Below are 21,409 nucleotides of genomic sequence, written 5' to 3' on the forward strand. Positions count from 1 at the left end.
GTTTTACTTTGTTGTATTTATCCGCGACACCTTAAAGGCCGGTCCACGAAAATATTGTTGGACATAAACCGGTCCGTGGCGCAAAAAAGGTTGGGGATCACTGCTATAGCATATAAATGAAGTAGACGTGACAGTCAACACAAAAAATGTTCATACATTTTTCAAAGTGCGTGTTTAAGGTATATTTTTTCATTTCCAAATAATTATTTATTTAACACAGTTTGGTGGGCTACGTACTGCACTATAGGATAGAAAAATATTGATCCCATCACACTAGTATTAATCCGACACTGATACTAGCATTAAGAATCAATGCTACTGATATTTGGATCAATCCTTCACCTTTTGCCCTTTGACAGGTGGCATAGGCTCTGTTCTCCTTGCAACCCTGAACTAGATAAGTTTAAGAAAGTGGATGGACGGACTACTTATAATTCTTACTTATCTCTCCTCTAGCTCCTCTCTTCTTCTCTTATTTTGTGTGAATGTGTGTGCTGTGTGGGAAACGGCATCAGTAGGCCCACCTACGTGGGCCACTCAGGGCCAGAGAGGACTGATGCTGTTAGTCAAATCTGCAGGGACCTGCTCCAAGCAGCTGTTCACTACCACCCTGATGTGTTTGTGTGTGCACTTGCGCGCAATATTTCGGTGTTTTTTGTCGCGCATCGATTGAACGCATATTTGTGTGTGTTTGCATTCCTGGATTCACACATCCCGATCCACTTTGTGGTTTCTGCCACTTCAAGCACCCTCTCCTTCAATGCTCTGTGACCAAACACCTGCTGTACAGCAATCTTTTAATGAGCGATCCACCTGAGAGAGGAGGAATAAAGAGCAGCGGGAGGAGAAGGATTTCATGGGTCTTTATTTTTTCTTCAGCTGAGCCACCTGTGTTGTGTTTAGAGGTTTAAAGCGTCATTCCTCTGCGGAAACATGCGTTTGGCTTTGATTAGAGCTGCAATCACACTGCGGACACAGAAAAGGAGAAAAAAAAGTGATGCATTAGCAAGAGGAGCCACACATCCAAACACACTCACACAACACTTTTTCAGACACTTTCCATACAGAAAAAAAACCAAAAAATACAAACCGGTGTCATAGCATGATACCTAGGAGAGAGGAAGCCACTCGTTCCATTATTCTCTCTCATCTCCTCTGCTCTTGTTGTGTTCACTTCTCACTCTTCAGTGTTACTCAGTGTGCGTGCAACTCTGGATAGGAGTATGCATGAACTTGAACATATGTGTGTGTGGGTTGATGGGTGGGTGTATGGGCAGTGCTGTCTTAGCAGTAAGGAGGTGATTTGTAGGAAAAGTCTCGACTACAATGCTCACTTCAAAAGCTCCTTGAGGATACCGCACACTCTCACGCCCGCCTGCACTCGGGGCCCAAATCAGCGGGCGAATTCCTGCTTTGCGCGGCATTAACCCACCATTTCCCTCGTCCTCCTCATACATTATGTTCTTTGAATTTGTGTACCTAATTAGACCTTTGGGTGTGCTGAAGCGGCTCCTCTAATTTATTTGGCACGCTTTCAGTAAGGTGCGTGAACTTTCTGTCCTTTGTCCGTGTAATATAAATGATGGCAGTTAGTTAGGGTTGCACATGTGATTTCATTTTTAAAAATTATTTAATTTATTTATTGTTGTCGCTTCTTCTAGATTTGTTCGGCGCTTGTAGCCAAAATCGGGCCTGTTGGTCCTTTGAAATTTTCCCGTTTTAAGTCTTCGTAGAGCAAAATGAAAACACGGTTTCTCCGTGAAGGAGGTGTAGTTTTAATATGTTGTGTCTTTTTTTGAGTTTTGCAAGTAATTTATTTGACAATCAAAAGGCTCCTAACTGACAAATTCATTGAATATACTCGTCATACTCTGAAGAGTGATCAAATGGGCAGATTTTATTTGTACATGCTCCACTGAAAGCCTTAATGGAGATGTTGTTTTTTTTCTCTTAAAGGGATATATGTATGTGTGAGTGTGTGTGCGTGTGCGTGTGGGCGGCGGGCGGTTGGCATCCAAGTATAGCAGTTTTTTTGCAAACAGTCACAATCAATTAGCTAGCCCGATCAGGCTAAAGCTCCATTTAGCTCCAAATGAGGATTTAGCAAGACATGAGAGAGGAAGTGTTGGGAATTGTGAAATATTGATGATGTTTGTGTAAATGCCTTTGCTTATGTCTCTCTTAAACTGTTTATAAAGTCTAATGCGAGGCCTTTTGGACTCCCGCAGTTTGGGTTTGTTACCATTTAATGCAGAAGGGCGGGGAAGCAATGAGCAAATAAGCAAAGGCCTGCAGAGATTGCTAAGTCGGGCTCTGAAGTGCAAATGAGCTTCCTCTCTCGGTTCTAGATTATGTTTTTTCTTGCATGCTGACATTGAAACACGGGACACGGGCAACATGTTTATTTGAGCACGCATTAGCGTCAGAATGATGGCCAATAATATATTTTTCTCCATAAAGCCAAGGTGCTTAATTGAATTATATGTCAGTTAAGCTATTTATGTGTGTGTGGTGCCATTAGTACTGTGTAATATCATAAGCCACCATAGCTCACTAATGACTTCAAAACTCAAACAAGTCCAGATGGAATAGTGATACAACTATGCGCCATGAGACAATTATAAAAAATATACATATTACTCCCAGCTGCCCGACTCACTGATGCACTGTGCAACGTTTGAATTAAAAGACTGTCAGTGTTTATATTTGGGCAAAACTTTGTTGGAACCTTTCACCTTCTAAAAGCCACTGGCACAGCTTGACCGTCTTTTTCCTCACTGCTGGAACAGCTTGAGTCGAGGTCTGATTAAAAAGCACAGACGTTGGCTGTGTCTTCCTGGGAGGTAAGAGCTAGCTAGGAGCCTGGTCGGGGCCTGGGGGAAATAAAGATTTGGATCGAGCTGATTTGAGTAGATGAAGATAGTGCGGTAATTACAGGCATCCCAGATCTCAGCAGTAGATATAGCACGCCAGACCCAGAGCTTATGGGAGTGTGATAAAGATGGAGTCCTGTGTATTGGCAAGGCGAATGCGGCGGGTGATGAAGGGAGCGGGGAGTCATTCTGTCAGTGATCCATAAAAAAAAATCACGCAAGATGGGGCCCAAGGTAAGAGCTAAATGTGCCATCTCCTATCGTGGCTCCAAAATAAATTGTTGTGCCTTTATGCTTTCAGAATTAGCCTTTTTCTGCTTTTATAAAAACAAAAAAATCCAATTAGCGCTTGCAAATTTTTCCTTCACTATTCAGCCCTCTCTGCGTAATCCATAACGTTCAGTTTTATAGTGAATCTGATGAAAATTATAAAGGAGAGGAGTGTAATTTCCCCCAGACACTAATAGGACATTGTTGTTAGCATTTAACCTGTCCTGATTGCCTTGTTTTTCATGGCTGCTGCATCCTGAGGTGGGTCTCCATCCAGCCAAACCTTCAGCCCTCCTTCCCTCCTCCTGGGTGACATTTCAGACGGGGCCCTGAGGGCATTCGGAGGGGAGGCATCGAACAAGGTAATTGCGGCAAGGTTTCCCCCTCACTAAATTAACCTCTGCTCGGAAATTTATTGGCCCAGACGCTCTCCGGAATTATTTAAACTTGCCGTTATTTCTGCATCGTGCGGGGAGAGGCTCTGCCTTTTGTGGTCTTACACACACACACACACACACACACATATATATATATATATATATATATATACATATACATATATATGTATATGTATATATATATATTCCTTGTCTTTTTTTGCCTCTTTACTCAGAGGTTTGATTATGTAGAGACGGAGGATGTTTTGGTGAAATGACAGCACCCGGTAATTCATTACAGGCAGACCCTAGCTTTTAGGAACATTTTTTTAACTGCTCACCTGTGGAAATATACATGAGGTTTCACAGTCTTGATGGCTCAGTGAAGTCAGCGCACTCCCAAGGGTCACAACCGGGGCACAATACAGTACTTACACTGTCGCTAATGCATGCTGCTTAGGAAGAAAGCCAAAGAAATTTGTGGGTTTTTTTCTTTTTTGCCATTTCCTTTTCTGTGTTTGGCTGCTTTGTCCCTCCCATTTTGTCCATTTGAACCTGACTTATGACTTCAGTTTAATAGTTGTAATAATACTGCTTATTATGGCCATGACATTATACATTCCACCAGAATAGCTGCTTTTCTCTCTTTCTCTCTCTCTTTTTTCAAAATAAGGGTGGCAAGTTTCATCTGGACAGAGGTTTAGTCTGCGCTGACTTGCAGCCAGAAACACAACCAGCACATTTGTTAGATTTTCATAACCGTCATTACCGCACACCTCAGGAGTTCGACCCCACACACGCAGCCTATAAGGTCTGAATGGCTGGTCTTTATGGCATATTAGCGCAACTGTGTGTGGAAATCAAACGTGCACAATATTAATATTTAAGAAGAATATTAAGGCATGTCAAAACCATTAGGAACCGCGAACTTGACCCCTCTCTAAACTTTCCTGGTCACTGTTATAGATGGGGCTGGAGATAAATGGATGTGCTGCACAAGCGTATTAAATTATCTCGGGTTCAGTTACCGGGGCTGGACTGATGTTAAAGTGTCTCTTTCGCTGGTTGTGTAACTGAAATATGTCGTCTGGTTCTGAATAAACATCAATCTCCGGGTCCGGGCCTGCGGATGGGATGATTGGCCAAATCGTAAAGCGGAGACAGCTGGTGGGATAATGTCAGCTCGCCGAGGATGGACAGTCAGCGCATCGTGATTTACGCCGCGTCTGGCATTTTGGCCAACCGATGGAGAGGAATATCAGTCAGATTTATTTGACTTTTTCCTTTCCTTCTCTTCCTCCTCTCCTCAGCTCTTTTCTCAGCTTCCTGACAGGCCCTCAAGTCATTCTAGTATGTCTACACATGTAAAAGACTCCTTTAAGGAGCGAGTTAGAAGGTTACACTTTTTTCCATCCTATCTCACTCTCCTCTGCTTTCTGTCTCTCATTTGGAGCGCTGCCAATTTACCGGTGCAGATACAGGAGATGGGAAATGGGCGCAGTGTCAGATGCAGGCGCTCACCCCTCTGACCAAAGCTAGTTTGTTGTGTGTGCATGCTGCAAAACGTCCCCATCATCTCTCACTGCGCCAATTTGCGAATCAGCCCGTGATAATGGCCCGATCGTAACAGCGCAGGGTCCCCACAGCTGAAAACGAGATCGGCCGCGACAGTGCTGACCTTTCAGTGGAGGCGTGAGCGGTAAAGCGGCCGCCCCGTAACAAGGTCTGTTGAGTAAGCAACTTACAAGGCAAGGTTACTGTCCCTGGAAATGTAAAAAAAAAAAATGTAGGAGGGAGAGAAAGTGTGAGCGTGTATGAGCGAGAGACAATGGTTCTGATTGTGATTTCACAAGTCAATTAACTTCCAAGCATGTGCACGTGTTACGTTATGTTACGAGCCTTCTGCTGATGCGGATGGTTTCAGGAGCGTGCAGGACCGCGATAGGCCGGGTGGAGGGGGGGAACCGGTTGATGTAGATGATCTTTACGCATCACGTGGAGGGGCATCAATCTCAGGTGAATGGTTCCGGTCATCCTCCTGAACTCCCTTTATCCACTTGAGTAAGACGAGTAGAAGCGCTCTACTTATGGCGCGCTGTACATTGATGTTAAGGTGAGTCATGCAGGAACTATACATTTTAACATTTGCCCATAGTGTGTTTGTGTATGCATGCATGTCCGTGTGTGCTTTTTTTTTATTTTCGCAAAAGGGAGCGAGGTGCCTTTTCCACACATCATCCTGACTTCACACCACCTGTGCAGCCTTCTTAGATGTTTGCCCCCCCCCCATAAATAATACAGCTTCCTTTGGCCTTGACAGCACCTGTAATGGAGTCTGCATCACCAGTTCGACTGACTGACCAGGTGACTTGACTGACTGTTTTATCTAACTGCTAGAGCGTGAAGCGGCCGCATCACTTTCACCTCAAGCTCGACAACAAGCAAGTGTGCAGTGTGTACCGATTCCTGTGCAAGTGTGTTTCTTCTGTCGCTGCCTGAGCATGTGTGTGGATGCAAAAAAGAAGCGAGGGGGTGTGTGCGATCAATCTTCATTTGGTAATTTATGAAGGTGTCCGGTTGTCAGGTATCCAGCGGCGACTAGCACAACTCATTCTGCCGTGCTGCGGGGGTGGGGTGGGGGGTGGATATCGGCGTCTCCTGTCACCTCCCCACACTCCTCGTCGCCCTCTCGCACAGCGCCTGCTGCCGTCAGCAGCCCAGAGGCATAGCAGAGAGAGAGATGGAAGACGAAGTGAGAAAGGAAGCCAGCCGGGATTAACCCCGTGGCCACCCACGGCAGGTGCTGAGGCAGCCACGCGTCCAGCCTCATTAAGGAAAGGGAGAGAGGGCAGCGTGGCAACAAACACAAGGGGGAAGCTGAAAATGTACATACTCTCCATGCTGAACACAAACACACCTGCAGCCATTAAAACCTCTGTGTATCAGAGACTGGCACACACTTTGGAGGTTGCCTGCCTGTCCTTCTCTTTTCTTCTCCTCCTTCAGCTCCAGCTTCCTGCACTTGCCCTCATACCCCCCTGTTTTTTCTTCGAAACTCAACTACCTGTACCACTTTTTCCTCATCAAGATCTTCATCTTCATCTTCCCGCTCTTCTCAGTTCTCTGTGCTCTCTCAGTGGGCCTGCAGGTGGGACTGGATCAGCCTGGTTTGTTAGACAATGGGCATCTGAGCTCTCTGAGCATTAGGGGGAAGATATCGGCCAGGGTGATTAGGCAACAGTTAGACCCCCTAATTATCCTAAATACCTGTCATTGACTTTTTATAAATGCTGACTAGCTTTTAATTTTTGTGAATCCTAATTTTGGTTTTACCCCTGTGCCAAAAACTTTTTTTCCCCCTTGCTCAAGTTCACTCTTTAAAGGGAAGTAGCTGTTAAAATGCTGTACTGCACAAATTCCAACTCTATTAGTAGTAGTTTCAACGTAAGTATTTTACATCATCCCTATTTAACTCGAGAGTGTTAATGAGGCTGCAGAACTGCCCTCCATCACTTACAATTCTTCCTTTTCGCTCATCTCTTACCCAATCTCTTTGCTACTCACTTTATAAGTTGATTAAAGATTGAAATGTGCTTTTAAGTAAGTGTTTTTGAAATTAGTGGTCAGGACAAGGGCTGTGGTGGTCTCCTGGTATCTCTTTTTCTCCCATCTAATTTCTGCGGATAGTCCATGGACGTGTGTGTGTGTGTGTGAGTGTGAGTGACTACATTTTGGGTGGTGAATTATTCAAGGCAATAAGCAGCACTTTGGGCCAGTTTTCCCCACTTGGCATCTTTGATTGGGAAAACGGGGGCTGATTTGTGAACGATAGCCCCAGGGCTGCTGGCCTAAGGCGAGCTCGGGGGGGGGGGACACTGGCCTCCGAGCCCCTCCTGGCCCCAGGGAGGGAAGGTTCGGCCATGGCCGCTAGGCCTTCCGGTTTCCAAAAACAGTCCTTGGCTGTCCGCCCCTATCAGCCGTGCCTATGGAAGTGAGGTGTGATGCAGGAGTGGCTCCACAGAGAGTATGAGACGGATAAGTCACTTTCTGAGCAGCCGCTCTTCCCTCAGCCAGAGCCTCCGTCTCCTGCGGCTGCCGGGGCAATTTGTCGGTCGACCTGCCAGGAGCAGAATGCAAATCCTCACCGGAGGAGATTCACAAGGGCCTCAGTGCCTGCCAGCTGTGTGTGTGCGTGCGTGTGTGTGTGTTGCCCAGCAGTCTTTTCTAAAACAGCCTAACAGGATAACTGTCATCAAGACCTCAGTGTATCACTGTGGGCGTGTGTGCATGTGTGATATGTATCATCCGGCTGCCATAGAGGCTCCATCTCTTTCTCCCTCTTCCTCTGTCTTCCAGCTAAGACACGACTCTCCTTCACTGCTCATCAACCCACCACTCCTAATTTATAGATGGGCATAAAAACTCTGTATTTTCACTCACCCTGCCTACCTTCCACCTATCCCTGCATAGCGCCAGCATGACAAAATAGGACACATTACATTAACCATGTGCAAGTTTTTTTTTTTACTATTTCCCTTCAGCTCCTGTGCCTCAACTTTTTCTCTCCCCCACCCCGCCCTACCCCTTAGACAATATGGCTACACATACGTTACATCCCAGTAAATGATGACTATGCACTCAAATTGGCGGGCCCACACGAGCCTGGCCAAACTCGGGTTTTGACGTTGATGTTAAAGTTTCGCCGACCAGCTCGGTGCGCTAAGGAAGATAAACGACTGAAAAGCCAAGACGAGCATCACACAGTGTTCTCCAGAAAGCGCAGAGTTCAGAGAAGTTTTCAAGGACAACTCCATACACAAGATGAAAGTGATCTTCTGGGCTCTCATCTCATCTTCAGCGCTCATATCCAAATACCACCTGGCTCATTCTGTGCTGTCAGCACTTTTTATCTCAAAAAAATTAATACTTCTTTTTTTCCCTGGTCAGATAGGGGTACTTTATTCGTCGCGTTTGCCCGGAGTCCTCCGCATCTTCGGAATGTGAAAGATTTGAAGCCATGGATAAAAGGCACTTTTCTAATCAACATTTTTTTTTTCCTTAAGCGCTTCTTTCTTTTTAAAAGCTGTTTTTCATTATTTATAAGTGTTCTGAAGGTGCTACTGAGCTGATTTCTTACACGAGGCCTGATATGAAGCCGATGGAGCTTGCAGAATTGATTAGATAAGCTTGGAAATTACAATGTCGAGCATGCAGTGCTCTGAAATGTGCTCTAAAATACACCCATCGCGAATATTAATACCCAGGGCTTCTAAGCACATATTTGAATGCATAGGGGGGGAGTTGATACATGAAGTTTTATGAACTGTCCAGTATGCATTGCCATATATTACTGATCAAAATAAAAAATTAAACTTCCTTCCCTGAATGGCGCTATCGGAGGGGTGGGTAATCGCAATTTCATCATTAGCAGTCGAACATTTAGAGTTAATTTCTGTGTTAGTGAATAATTCTGAAAGATGTTAATCAAACATACCAAAGCTTATTTGAAATATTTAACCAAATGATATTAATGAAGATCAAAGCGGGGCTGTTTTTAGCGGATGTTATGCGAAAGGCCTGGGTAATAGCTGGGTCCATAGGAGCACATGAAACACTTTGTCTTCTGCTAAATATTTCATGCCCGCTACCTGTTGTATGGTGCTTAATGAGCTATGGGGGGAAAATGGTGATTTATCATGCAAAGTTTTCAAAGGAAATGCAAATTTGGATATGCACGCACACACATACACACACACACACAGACTCATACACTGAAGAGGAGCGCACGTTCTTTGCAGCTTTCTTACATACATTTTTTTTTTTTGGAAGTTGCATAGCCATAGCCACACCACATTTTCCAGGGTGAATATTTTAGCCCTGAAGAAAAGCAAACTCAAGCAAGAGCAAGAATCAGGGGTCAATGGTGTGTCTTTAAAGAAACTTTCCTTCTCTTCGCCTCCCGACTCAGCTCCGTTCCTCCCTCGAATACTAATGTCAGCAGCGGAGAGGAAAACGGGGAGAGATGACAGAAACACCATGGACGTTATATGTCAGGGACAGGGGTCAGCTGTCACCCATTAACACAATTAATCCTCAAGGTTTAAAGTGTATGTTTTAGATTTCTTTTTTTCTTTAAAAAGCAATAATTCTGCAGTTTTGGATTACCAGAAGAGAAAGAGAAGATGAGAGGTAAATGACAGAGAAATGAGAACAAAAGAGCTGTTTACTTATACCAGTTTCAAATACTTGAACAGTATCAATTCAATAATAATTCAATTCAATTTTTTAAAAAACTCAACACCTTAGATCTGAAGTTAATTATACATTTCTTTATATGGTTTTAGAAGTTGAAATTGACTGATTATAGTGTATTTCTAGTCTTTTTAAACAACCGAATGTGCTTTACACTACAATGTCTCAGTTCACAGCACTAAGGTCATTTTGAGTTTAGTGTCCTACTCAGGGACACTTTCATGCGATATCTGAAGGAGCAGGGGATCGAACCAACAACCTTGGAACCACTACCCCCTAACGCAATTCTAGCATGCACTTATATCTAAGAAGAGAGAAAAGACAGACTGTACATGGAAGAAAAAGCGTGCTGAGTGCAAGAAAAAGGAGATTTAGGTTCAGGTGAAGATGGAGTGAAACAGCTGGCTCCTTTCCAGTGCTACGGAGCATCGGGGGCCAGGGGAAGGGCAGGGCAACAGCGAGAGAGTGACAATCGTCAGGTGATTAGAAAGACTCGGAGGCTAGGTAGACCTACAAAATGAATAACGGCGCACCCCAAACTGCGCCATAAGGCTCAATGGTTTGTGATTTGCAAGTTGATAAGACAAGAAGATTAATAATGCCGCATGATAATGGCTGGCTGAAGCTCAGCTGGGGAGATGGTAATGATGGGATATTGCTGTAGGAGCAGTTCACTGAGCCACAGTGGAGTGAGGGGGAAAGACAGAGGGAAGGAGAGACGAAGAGAGAGAGAGACAGACTGATAGAGAAGGGGGAGAGAGAGAGGGAAAGAGGGAAGCTGCAGCTGCATAGGAGGGAGGGAGAGCACTCATCCCAATTGGCCCTCAGGATATGAGAGTTTGAAAAATGAGAATGCAGTTATCATTTTAATTAGATATAAAGTTTTTTTTTTCAAATATATACTGTGTGTATATAATTTTGCTGAAATAAGGATTTCAAAGAACATATGTATTTTGGAGCACAATGTCCCATCTTAATTCTTGAATGACAGTTTCTGTTAATTTTCTTTCCCTTACTTCAGCTGGATATATAAAATCTTGGAACATCATACCATCACATGCTCCGCAAGTTGCAGAGACAATTCGCACTTTTCTCCATACTGCAGGTCACCAGGTATTTAACTCTTTTAATATATATCAATGAAACGCTAACAGTTTTACTGTTTGCTCACTCTTTCCCCCATAAAGACGACATTTGACACACACTTAATGACAAATTTTGACATCTTACCATATGTCAGTGAAGACTTGGTTAGACGACCGTGAGAACAGGTTCCGGGTTTCTCCAAGGATTAGCCCTCGTAAGCTGAATAAGGAGAGATCAAACTCACTAACTTCTGATGTAGACGCAGTCATTTTTGTGACAGAAACCACTCAGTTCAAAAAAGAGGAACTAGGTTTACCTCCAGTAGGCGTCCAAGGATTGTACCACCTCTTTTCCATCTTTATCGCACTAGAACAAACTGTAAACTGACCTGAACTAACCTCTTGGTAGGCCAATGTCTTGCCCAATATTAGCTAATTGCAGATATATTGGTATCAGCATTTATAATACCTGATAAATGAAATGTAAAACGTAAAGGGGTTGTAAAGAGTAAAGAGATGTTTAAAACACCCTTCAACCATGTTATGAGTGTTGCATAGTTTGTCCAGCAGAAGGCGCCCTGCAACTTATCTCGAGCTTGAATGAGTGATCCAAAACTTGGGACAATAAAACAAGATTACTTTTAAACTGCATCATTAAAATATTTTAGTAAGGGCTTATAAATAGGTACACATAACAAATATTAGAGAAATTAAATATATTTCATTTATGTGAAAAAAAGAGAGATATTCAACTTATATCTTATGGTTAAAACACCAAATTTTAGATTTGGTATCAGTCTTAAAATCCTATTTGGCCTGGCCTTAGAGCAAACAATATAAAAATGCCAAGAAAAGATTTAATTTCCCCCCCATCATAAACATGAAAGTCCAATTTCAATGCATAAAACAGAGTTTTGTCTCCCATGGAATTTCTGTATTTTTAATGATCATCTTTTGATTATGACAAGCTGTTAAATGCTCTAATCTATTTCTGCTCTCCCCCCGTTATGTCTTCAGTGCTGTTGACTTGTGTGTTTACACCTCAGACAAACATTTTGTCAGATCCCAATTCATCTTAATTGCACCACTTTGTCAGCGCCTGTTGACGATCTTTTCACAGAATCTCACCACTGCCTCTTTGTTTTATGGCGCGCACACTGGGACGACGTAGATACTGATCAGACCGCTTTTTCATCTCAGAGGAAACTCATTATTACACAATCAGCTTTTTTTCTCTCTCTTTTGAAAAAAAAAACAAGTTCTTAGAAAGGAAACGGAAGACCTGGACATGTTTTGCTTTCGCTAAAAATGTTTTCATTGTTTACCTATGCGTGCTCCAGAAACACTCCTCTTGGAGCCAGCCCTACAATCCAAAACACAGGAACTTTGCCCTGCCAAACCCTATGAGCTCACTAAAAACAGCACCCCGAATGAATAATATTTAGAAGAAACAGGAGGACTGATGCATCCCTGCCATGTGGTTTTGATTTTAAGGTGCGTAGGGTGATTACTGACAAAGATTTGTGAAGCTAGCAGAAGTTAATATGAATACAGTCATATCGTTGAACATCACTGAAAGACTGGGACTTGATTTTTTTGATGTCACTGCGGCGCCTCACAATCCCCAAATGTCTGTTAATGAGTCAATAATGGTCATTAGGACGTAATTAACATGGCAGAGTGGGGATCTGGGAAACTGTAACTCGAGCGCTGTTTCTCCTAATGCTTGGGAAAATAAGAAATTACACGATCCAGCCAAGTGTAGGAGTCCTATTTGCTAAGGTAATCACGCTAACGAGTGACAACTTAATTATGTGACAAGTTGCATTCCGAAGATCAACTTAGCTAGCAGCAGATGTTGTTATTGATTGCGGTCCTCAAGAATAGCTATGGCAGCTAAATTGCTCATTATCCAGCATGTTAACAGGAGTTGTTTTATTATGCAGTATATGATGCAGTGATGTTTATTACTTTTAATCTGATTCCAGTCCGGCTACATGTTAGCGACTGCAAGTAGAGGAAGATTACTCCTGTCTTTTTATAATTTAGACACCTTGAGGATTTTTTTGACAGCCGGAATCATTTTCATTGCAAAAGTAAGTAAAATGTAGAAAAAAAGAACTCCAAAATGTCAAAGTGCCCCTTTAAGATCTTCCTTTTTATTTAAAAAAAAGAGAGAGAGACCTAGAATACACTGATAAGATCATAATCCTGTCAGCATTCCTTCTTTTATGCTATCTAGATTTCCACTTAGACAAGTTTTAATTAGATGGGAATAAGTAATTAGCATTTAGGAAGTTTCTCCGACTCTGTTTCCCCCCCGTCTTCCTTGTCTGTGTATGACAGATTTGTTGTATGCCCCTGGAGCTGGCGATCACTCTGAAGGAAATGCTGTCTGTCCAAAGTGGGATTGACACTGACTCGGGGCCCCGCCGGTCACCCCCATCATCGACATGACACAAAGTGGAATGATCCACATTAGCGGCACGCAGCCGAGCACGCACGGCGCCTGTGTAGTTTACACCCATTAAACGCCCATGATAATGTTCTGAGCCCCCACACCCTGCGCACACACACACACACACACACACACACACACACACTCCCCACTTGTATTCCAGCTTCCTGGACCTCGCCGCAGTAAGCAGTGATAACTGATGACGAAGGGGGAAGACGTGACAGTGTCAATAACCATAATCGTCTCCGGGTAGGAAATAATGAAGCGTGTGTGCTATGTCAGCCCTACATGCCTTCAATATCCTACGATAAAATGAAGTGGGAAGAAAAAAAAATTATCAGAGAAGAAAAAAAAAGACAACAATCAATAAAGCCATCTAATGGTAAATATGAAACCGCCATGTGGAGTGAATATTATTTTCCCTCTCTGAGGATGCTGTGCAGATTATTAGGATGAAGGGGAGAAGCCTATTTGTATGTAAATGGGAGATTGATTATATTTATTTGCTGGCAGAGGAGCTCTGAGCAGCTCGTCTGAGACACACACACACACACAAAGAAATGTGAGACATCCATAGAGAGCCCGGTCATGAGACAGCTGTTTTTCTGTCTGTTCTGCGTCCAGGCCCTTATGACAGAGGAAAGAAATAATACAGAAAAGACAGAGAGAGAGGGAGACAGAGAGAGAGAGAGAGAGATCAGTCTTCTGGCTGCCAGCTCCAGCAGGGCTCACCTCTCCAGAATATTGTAATTACCAGCCCTCCTCATTATAGATGCCATGTCAATGAGAAAGGGAGAGCGAGAACGAGAACTTCAAGCAGAGAGGACCAATTCTGTAATTTCTTAATCACTTTTTTGGCAACCTTTGCATGCGCCCTGGTTAATGCCACAAATTGAATGTTTCTTTGGTTTCTCTCTAAATAGGCTATCACGCCGTTGCGGCGGTGCTTAGCGAAATCTATTATTGTCATTTGCATGGGGGCCTTTTTTAGTGGCAGGATCCTACAGAGGGGCGAAGAACAAAGAGCTCATGAGGGAGAAAATAGGACAGAAATGATCCGGCGCTGCCTTCAAAATGTGACGTCAGGTCCCTAATGAAATCTTTTGACTGCGACCGTAGCAAATGGTGGAATCTATATCTGACACTTAATGGTTGGCATAGAAATTAGAGACAGGGACCGAGTGAAAGGGCCACCCCCCCCCCCTTCTCCCTACACACACACATACCCTCTTTCGCTTGATGTCCCCTGATTAATTTACAGCACTTTTGTTACAGCGGCATCGTCCAAAATAAATTAACCAACGCTGGAGATATCAGAAACACGAGGTTTGTGGAGGCGAGGTGGTGGTGGTGGGTCCAATTTATTACAGGGGGGAGGGGAGAAGAGAAAAAAAAAGTGAGATGAGATTAAATAAAACACCTAATTGACAGAAAAAGTCACCAAGCACAAGCGCTGTTCGCCATTGTTCAAGAGAAGCGTATGTATGTGTTTGGAGGAGTTGGGGTGTGCGGCGGACGGGTGTGGGTGGGGGGGGCATAAGAGGGAGAAATAAAGAAAGAGCGATAGAGAGAAAGAGCTGGCCACTTGATTTCCTATGAAAATTAATCGGCTATCAAACAATCTTGGTCTGCTGAGGATGATTATACAGCAGGGGCAGCGACAGAGCAGGCAGGAGGTGGGGGGGAGGTGGGGGAGAAAGTGAGAGGAAGAAGAGGAAGAGAAAGAGAGAGAGAGAGAGAGAATGCCCTTTGTGTAGGTGAAATGTGTCGGGGACTGTCATCGTAATATACCTCAGTGAAATGAAGGTTAATTCTGATGTACAGCCTGCATGGCCGTCATTATCGGCGAATCATGAAAATAAATTAAGCCACTGAAATAGATACTCCTCTGGTACGCGGCAGGGATCTCATGAAGGATGGACGGCTGAACTTTACAGATTATTATTGGGAAATAGTGCCGAATTCAATTAATGCACCTAAAAGACACCTTTATAGAGGGCAGCCATAATTTAAATGACAGCGGGGTGTAATTTTGCTTGTTATAAGTCAAATTTGCAGAGATTCATGTTTCATGCATTTTTCTCCTTCCACCCCCGCAAACCTGTTTTTATCCCCTTTTTTCTCACTTCCTTTTTTTTCCTTTTCTGTTTGCTGAAGATTTTCCTGTTCTCACTGCCAAAAAAAAAATTCCTGAAAACGATCAAGTATAATATGAGAAAGCCACAACTATAAAAAAATCATCTTAAGCTTTGTGTTGCCGTACATCTAAAATCAGACTTAAAAACTCTAACAAATAAAATAAAACGCGCTTCCGGCACTGCGGCCATTCTTCGTCTTCTTCCCGAGTCTTAAAGTATATTTACTGTAATCCTCGGCGGCAGATCCCCGTGCAGGCGGACCCCTGCGAAGCATGCAGATGCCAGAGCCTTTATGCAGATACGGCCCACCTTGAAAGCTGAACGAGAGCCCGGCGAACTGGGTAAATGATTGACCTCTCACCTGCACGCAACGCGGAGGAAAGCCGGCAGCTTAAACCAGGCAGGTGTCTGACAGTCGGGTGAACACAGCCAGGGCTGTATCACGTTGACCCTCGCTCAGACCTCCCCTATCTATTAATCTACACCTCTCTGTAACGGGGGGGATGGGGGGTCGAATTAACACCTCGACGGGACACGGGGCTTCTGATTAACACACACATCACCCCACCAAACTGCTGCCTGCCTGCCTAAATAAAAGACCAGGAGAGAAGAGAGAGACCCCGATGTACATTTACACACACACACATATATGTATATAGATATATATATGTATATATGTGTGTGTGTGCATTTAATTTTTACACTCATTCACACATCAGCTTGTATTCATATGACAGTTTTTTTCTTTTAAATCAAGGTTTAAGACAGCTGTTCCAGGCATTTTATGGCAGTTTTCTGAATAACCATGAAAATAATGTGCACCCAGAAATAAAATATTGGAAGAAACTGTTTCTCTCTGCTGAGTTCCTCTGTTGAGCAGCAGCATATTTGTTGTTTAATTTGGCATAAATCGTTTCTCCGCCACATCTAAACAGAGGCCATGGTAAATATTTATGTGCCAGTTTAAAAAAAATTTTTTTTTACTTTATTATTTTATTTTATGGAAAAGATTTCCATGATGCAAAATAGAAACTGAAATAGCTGCGTCTTTATGGGGCATGAAATACATGAACGGATTAAGGAGCAAGCTCGCAAAATGCTGTACATTGAAAATTGCATCATAAAAAGCAGAAGAGCGGCTCGTGGAAATGGGTGGATGGAAAACTGTTCGTGTGAAAGTTGGGAGCTGTTAAAAGTATCATTAAAAAAAACAAAAAAAACAAAACAAGACAAATCCCGCCGCTAACTTATTCCATTCTCAGCCCATTGAGGAAAGCCAAATAAGAATAATTGTATTTGAGGGTAGAATGTAGTAATTTAGAATGTTAAAAATCATCGGTGTCATCTTTATTTAATCTCACCCGTGGCGAGAAATCACATCCTCTCTTTTTCTAAAGCCAAACACACACAAATCTTCACTTCGTTCCTCTTTTCCTCCCTCTCTCTCCCTCCTTTTTTCCTCTCCTATCGGTCCCCCACCACCACCACCTCAGCTCGAACATTTTAAAGAATCCTTCCACTATCATTATTAGTATTGAACTCATTTCTAAATTCAGAAATTGGCTAAGGAAGATCATTCATTGCAGCAGATAGTAAAATCAATAGCTTTTGTGTCAGGCGGCAGGGTCTGTCTCCATCTCTCCGGGTGGGTTAGAGCTCTGAGTGTGCGTGTGTTTCTGTGTGTGTGTGCGGGTGTGTGTTTGAGCAGCGGAGTACAGTATAGAGTGCAGACAAAAGGCGAGTGAAAACTAGGGGAGTGGGGCCACCTCTTGACGACATGGATACACAGTCGCACGCATGCACACACGCACATGATTCACTCTGCCTTCCATAGCTGGGCCGCTGACCCCCACGCACACACACAAACACATGCATTTATACAACAATTATGCCTTTACATGCAAGCACGTTTAGCAGATTTATAATAAATATAGGAGTAAATTTGTGAATTTAAATGCAATACAAATGTGTCCAAGTATAGAACTTGCGCACAAACACATATTCCCCGAGCTGTAAATGCACTCAAATTTGCAGACGCATTTACTTAATTATTTTTATTTGATTTTCTGCATCAACACTCACAGAAAATATTTCTATAGACACACACACACACACACACACATGCACACGCTTTCCTTTAGCGGTGATGGGAAGAGGACAGCTTATCCCAATGAGAGCCAAATCAATCAAGTCCTTTTAATCACCACTCTGCTTTTATAGTGTGGCAGTAATGATGGAAGCCTATGTAGGGGCAATCCCCTAAGACACACACACACACACACACACCCAACCCTCCCATGCGACTCCGATTGGAGCCGACACACACATGCACGCCCAACTCTGATGATTTTCATTTCTCAATTACATTATCTTATTAACCAATCAATTGCCGGCCTTATCAATAATTAATGTCTCTCCAACTATTAGAACATAGATTAGATTAAACGCCCGTCTCTTGTCTCCTCTCTTTGATACTTTTTACTGGGGCTCTTCGTGACCAGTGTGATTGCGAGGGGATAGGTGCATTTAAATTTATGTACACGAAAATGTAAGTTTTTCAGAAAGACATTAAAAGTTTGTGTGATTTTCATTTGCTATTTAGCGTCTTTTTTTTAAATGTGTTATCGTAAAAGAGAGGAGCGGGAAACGGGGGGGAAAACGGACATTAAAAATGGTCGTCTCTTCTCATTTTTGACATTTGTTTGTCTCTGGAATAAAAAAAAGATTCCAGTGCAGCTTTACCTGTCTTCCCTCACAGGCTGCTGACAGCAGATATTTATTTTAGCCATGTCCCTTTTCCAGATATAAGGTTTGAAGACTCAGCTTCTGATTAAACGGCTGGTTAAGAAGATTTTTTTTTTCTTTCTTTTTTTTGTGGCAGTGCAGTGCCCAGCTCTGGCATGCGCTGCTGCTTCCTGCTGACTGCCAGATGAGCGCTCGGAGGGGGTGCGGAGGAACGAGCTTATGGATCGATGTCTCACTCTGCTCGGCCCAGCTGTAGCTGTTGTTCCTCACACAGAGAGGCTTTGTCTGGGCTCTGCGAAAAAAAAAAAAATCACCCAGTAACAACTGTTTACCCGTCTGCCGCCTCGGGCTGGAGCGGGGGCCTTGAACTTGTTACGCCTCGCGGTAGCTTGACGGTAGCTCCGTCTTTGAGGCTGTTGGGCTGAACAGAAGTGGTCTGGAGGGTTGGGAGGTGCTGCTATTGAAACATCACTATTTTTTTTAACTACTATAGGACTACTCTGGGTGGAGGGATGGAAGGATGGATGGATGGATGAATGGATGGATACACATCCTTTTCTTGCTCTTGCACACAAACACTCAGAGGTTCCTGACCCCAGGCTGGGTTGCGCAGGTTATACATGTGATACTGATGCTATACAAAGGCAGTTAGTATTATGTGATGCTCTTATTTCTCTTTCTTCACTTGTTTTTTGATAGTTTGTTTTTTTTTAGATATCACAAGCTGTGCTGCCCTGCCTGGGAAGCTGGACACACTTGGATTGAGGTAAGAAGAGAAGAAAAAGATGTTGGGAATGTGGGAGAAGTGAGCTGAGAGTGAGAGGAAAGCACTCTTGTTTTCTCTCTCTTGGTCTCCCCTTTGCTTTTCAGCTGAGCTTGAAACATCTGTCAGCACTCCGGACTCCGCTGGCGAGGAAGAGAGAGAGCGAGAGAGAGAGAGAGAGCAGAGGGCCCTGGTATGTAGCGCAGGCCCTGGCGCAGGAATCGCTGGAGCTGCTTAGCCTGGCACGGCTGATTTGTTTATTTGCCCTGACCTCGCGTTCGCGCCGAGGTTACGGGGACCTAGTGAAAGGAACCATTGTGCTGTGGGGGGAAAAAAAATCTGTTACAAATATTTACCATGGAGGGAATGCAAAGCCGTGGCCTGCAGCCAGCCAGACTCAAGCTGTAAAATTCACTGCATTGCATTTTTTGAATTAGCTCCCCCTCACCACCTCCATCCCTTTTTAACCGGGGTTAAAATTATACCCCTTACATTTTTATTAATGAGATCACGCTGTCACAGATTATTAGACGTTTAATAGCCTCATGATCAGGATCCAATGAGTTCCTCCAGCCCACGTTTATCCCATAACTTAGCATTTTAACATATGGCGTGTGCACCAGGATGCTGTGATTATACAATAATGACTTTACTGCGTCTGTGCCTTCCTAACAATTGTGTTTCCTCTTAATTTTGTGTATTTTCAGTAACAAATTTTCCTTCCCCGGCGTCTAGTTTGTGTAACCACATTTGACTAAACTACCACGCCGATGTTTTTCTTGCAGAAAAATCTGGAGCACATCCCCACACTGCATTTCTTATTCCGCAGGGTCCCCCTGTTAGGTCAGTAGTAACAAATGCTTTTTCAAAAAGGCTGCATAAATTCCCTTTTCTCCTCATATGTTTTTTTTTTTTCTTTTTCTTGAAAATGCCATATTGGTTTTAGCTGGAATAAATCTGCCGGCTTCCATCATGCTTGCCTTTTTTTTTTTTACCCTTGCTGCCGGACCAGGCGGACGCCCTCGCTGGCGCATTGACATGCAACAAAGCTAATGGTGGCCGGGACAGGAGGGCCTAATCTTCACTAACTGACAAGATTTAAATTGAGGAGACATCTTCCGCTGATTAGCTCCCACACCCACAATTATCCAACTGGGGTGTCAAGCAAGGTTTAACATCTCCACTGATTCTGCTCTCCTGAGACATCCGGGAGGCAATGCAATCGCTTTTAATAACTGCCTCCCTCCCTCGCTCCCTCCCCTCTATCCCTCTCTCACCCCTTCTCCTTCCTGACGCCCAGTGCTTCTTGCGCACCCCCGCCCGCCGCCCATTTCGCTTTTCCTTCTACCTTATTCTTGCTCCCCCCCCCCATCTTCACTCCCTCTGCAGCCTGCCCCCCCACCACACCCCAAGTTCCTATAGTCATTCCAGCTCCCTTCAAAATTAACCTTTCCTACGAAAATATAATTTCTCACAAAATGAACCCCACTGAGCATTTTTTTTCTCTCTTCCTGGAATAATTTATTCAAATTGCTCAGAACAGCAGAGCAATCTGAACACTGAGTGGACCCCGAATTTGGATCTGCCTCTTTTTCTCTTTCTCTCTTTTTTTTAAATCTAAGATTGGAGAGAACATGGGGCAAAAAAAAAAAAAGTTTATGTACCTTGCTATCTCCTGGCAAATAAAGGGGGGGCGGACTTGCTTCCACCTTGGATACCGGGCACTCTGGCAGTGGTATCCCCCTCGAGTGTACACCTCATTAAAATTCATCTGATCTGAATATTTTTTGCAAATATGGTCTGATTGCTCACCATGACAGGAAACATCCCTGTGTGTTATTTTAATCACACGCACCCCAACGGGCAACATATATGATGGCTGTGACATTGAACTCCTTCACTGCTTGACCCCATTTTATGAGCGCACGTCACATTTTAGGTGAAACCAGGAGGGCGATGGGGGGTAGGGTGGTGATGGTGGTTTGGAAGTTACCTGGAATGATGGACACGCTTGATAATTCTTCCCTCTTTTTTCTTCAGATGTTCACACAGCATCAGCTCGGTTTAAAGCCCCTCTCAATCACACGGCCCCCGCCGCCATCCCCTACCCCACCATCCCCTTTTCGCTTGCCTTTCTCTCTCTAATGAACTGTTTTCTTCCGGTGATGGAACGGGGACACAAAGCAATGTGATTAATAATTTACTGTTTAGTTTTACTAATTGATCTGTTTTGGGAGCCGGGATAAAAGTGAGGATGCATCTTCAGTGCACAATGCCTTTCATATGGCATTTATCCACAAGTCACAACCAGCTCCCTCAAGATGAATAATGAACTAAACAAGATCAAATAATTATCGCTTGGGAGTAGGAGAGAGAACTCCCTTACAAACACCACCGAGTTTACCTTTGGTTCTTTCTGCATATCACACAACAGAGTGGTGCAGGAGA

At 43.7% G+C, this 21,409-nt stretch overlaps 1 long non-coding RNA gene across 2 annotated transcripts; it reads left to right on the forward strand.

The window, feature by feature from the left end:
• The first annotated feature begins 1,684 nt into the window (after positions 1-1,684).
• On the forward strand, positions 1,685-20,843 carry LOC109195072 (uncharacterized). 2 transcript variants are annotated; one of them, XR_002056748.2, is made up of 4 exons: positions 9,534-9,709; positions 10,794-10,885; positions 18,913-18,964; positions 19,069-20,843. It is a non-coding gene; the product is annotated as an uncharacterized LOC109195072 (long non-coding RNA). The 2 variants fall into 2 exon arrangements; XR_003214665.1 differs by lacking the exons at positions 9,534-9,709; positions 10,794-10,885 and adding an exon at positions 1,685-3,505.
• The last annotated feature ends 566 nt before the right edge of the window (positions 20,844-21,409 follow it).

This window comes from Oreochromis niloticus, linkage group LG17 (genome assembly GCF_001858045.2).
Source record: "Oreochromis niloticus isolate F11D_XX linkage group LG17, O_niloticus_UMD_NMBU, whole genome shotgun sequence".
NCBI lineage: Eukaryota > Metazoa > Chordata > Actinopteri > Cichliformes > Cichlidae > Oreochromis > Oreochromis niloticus.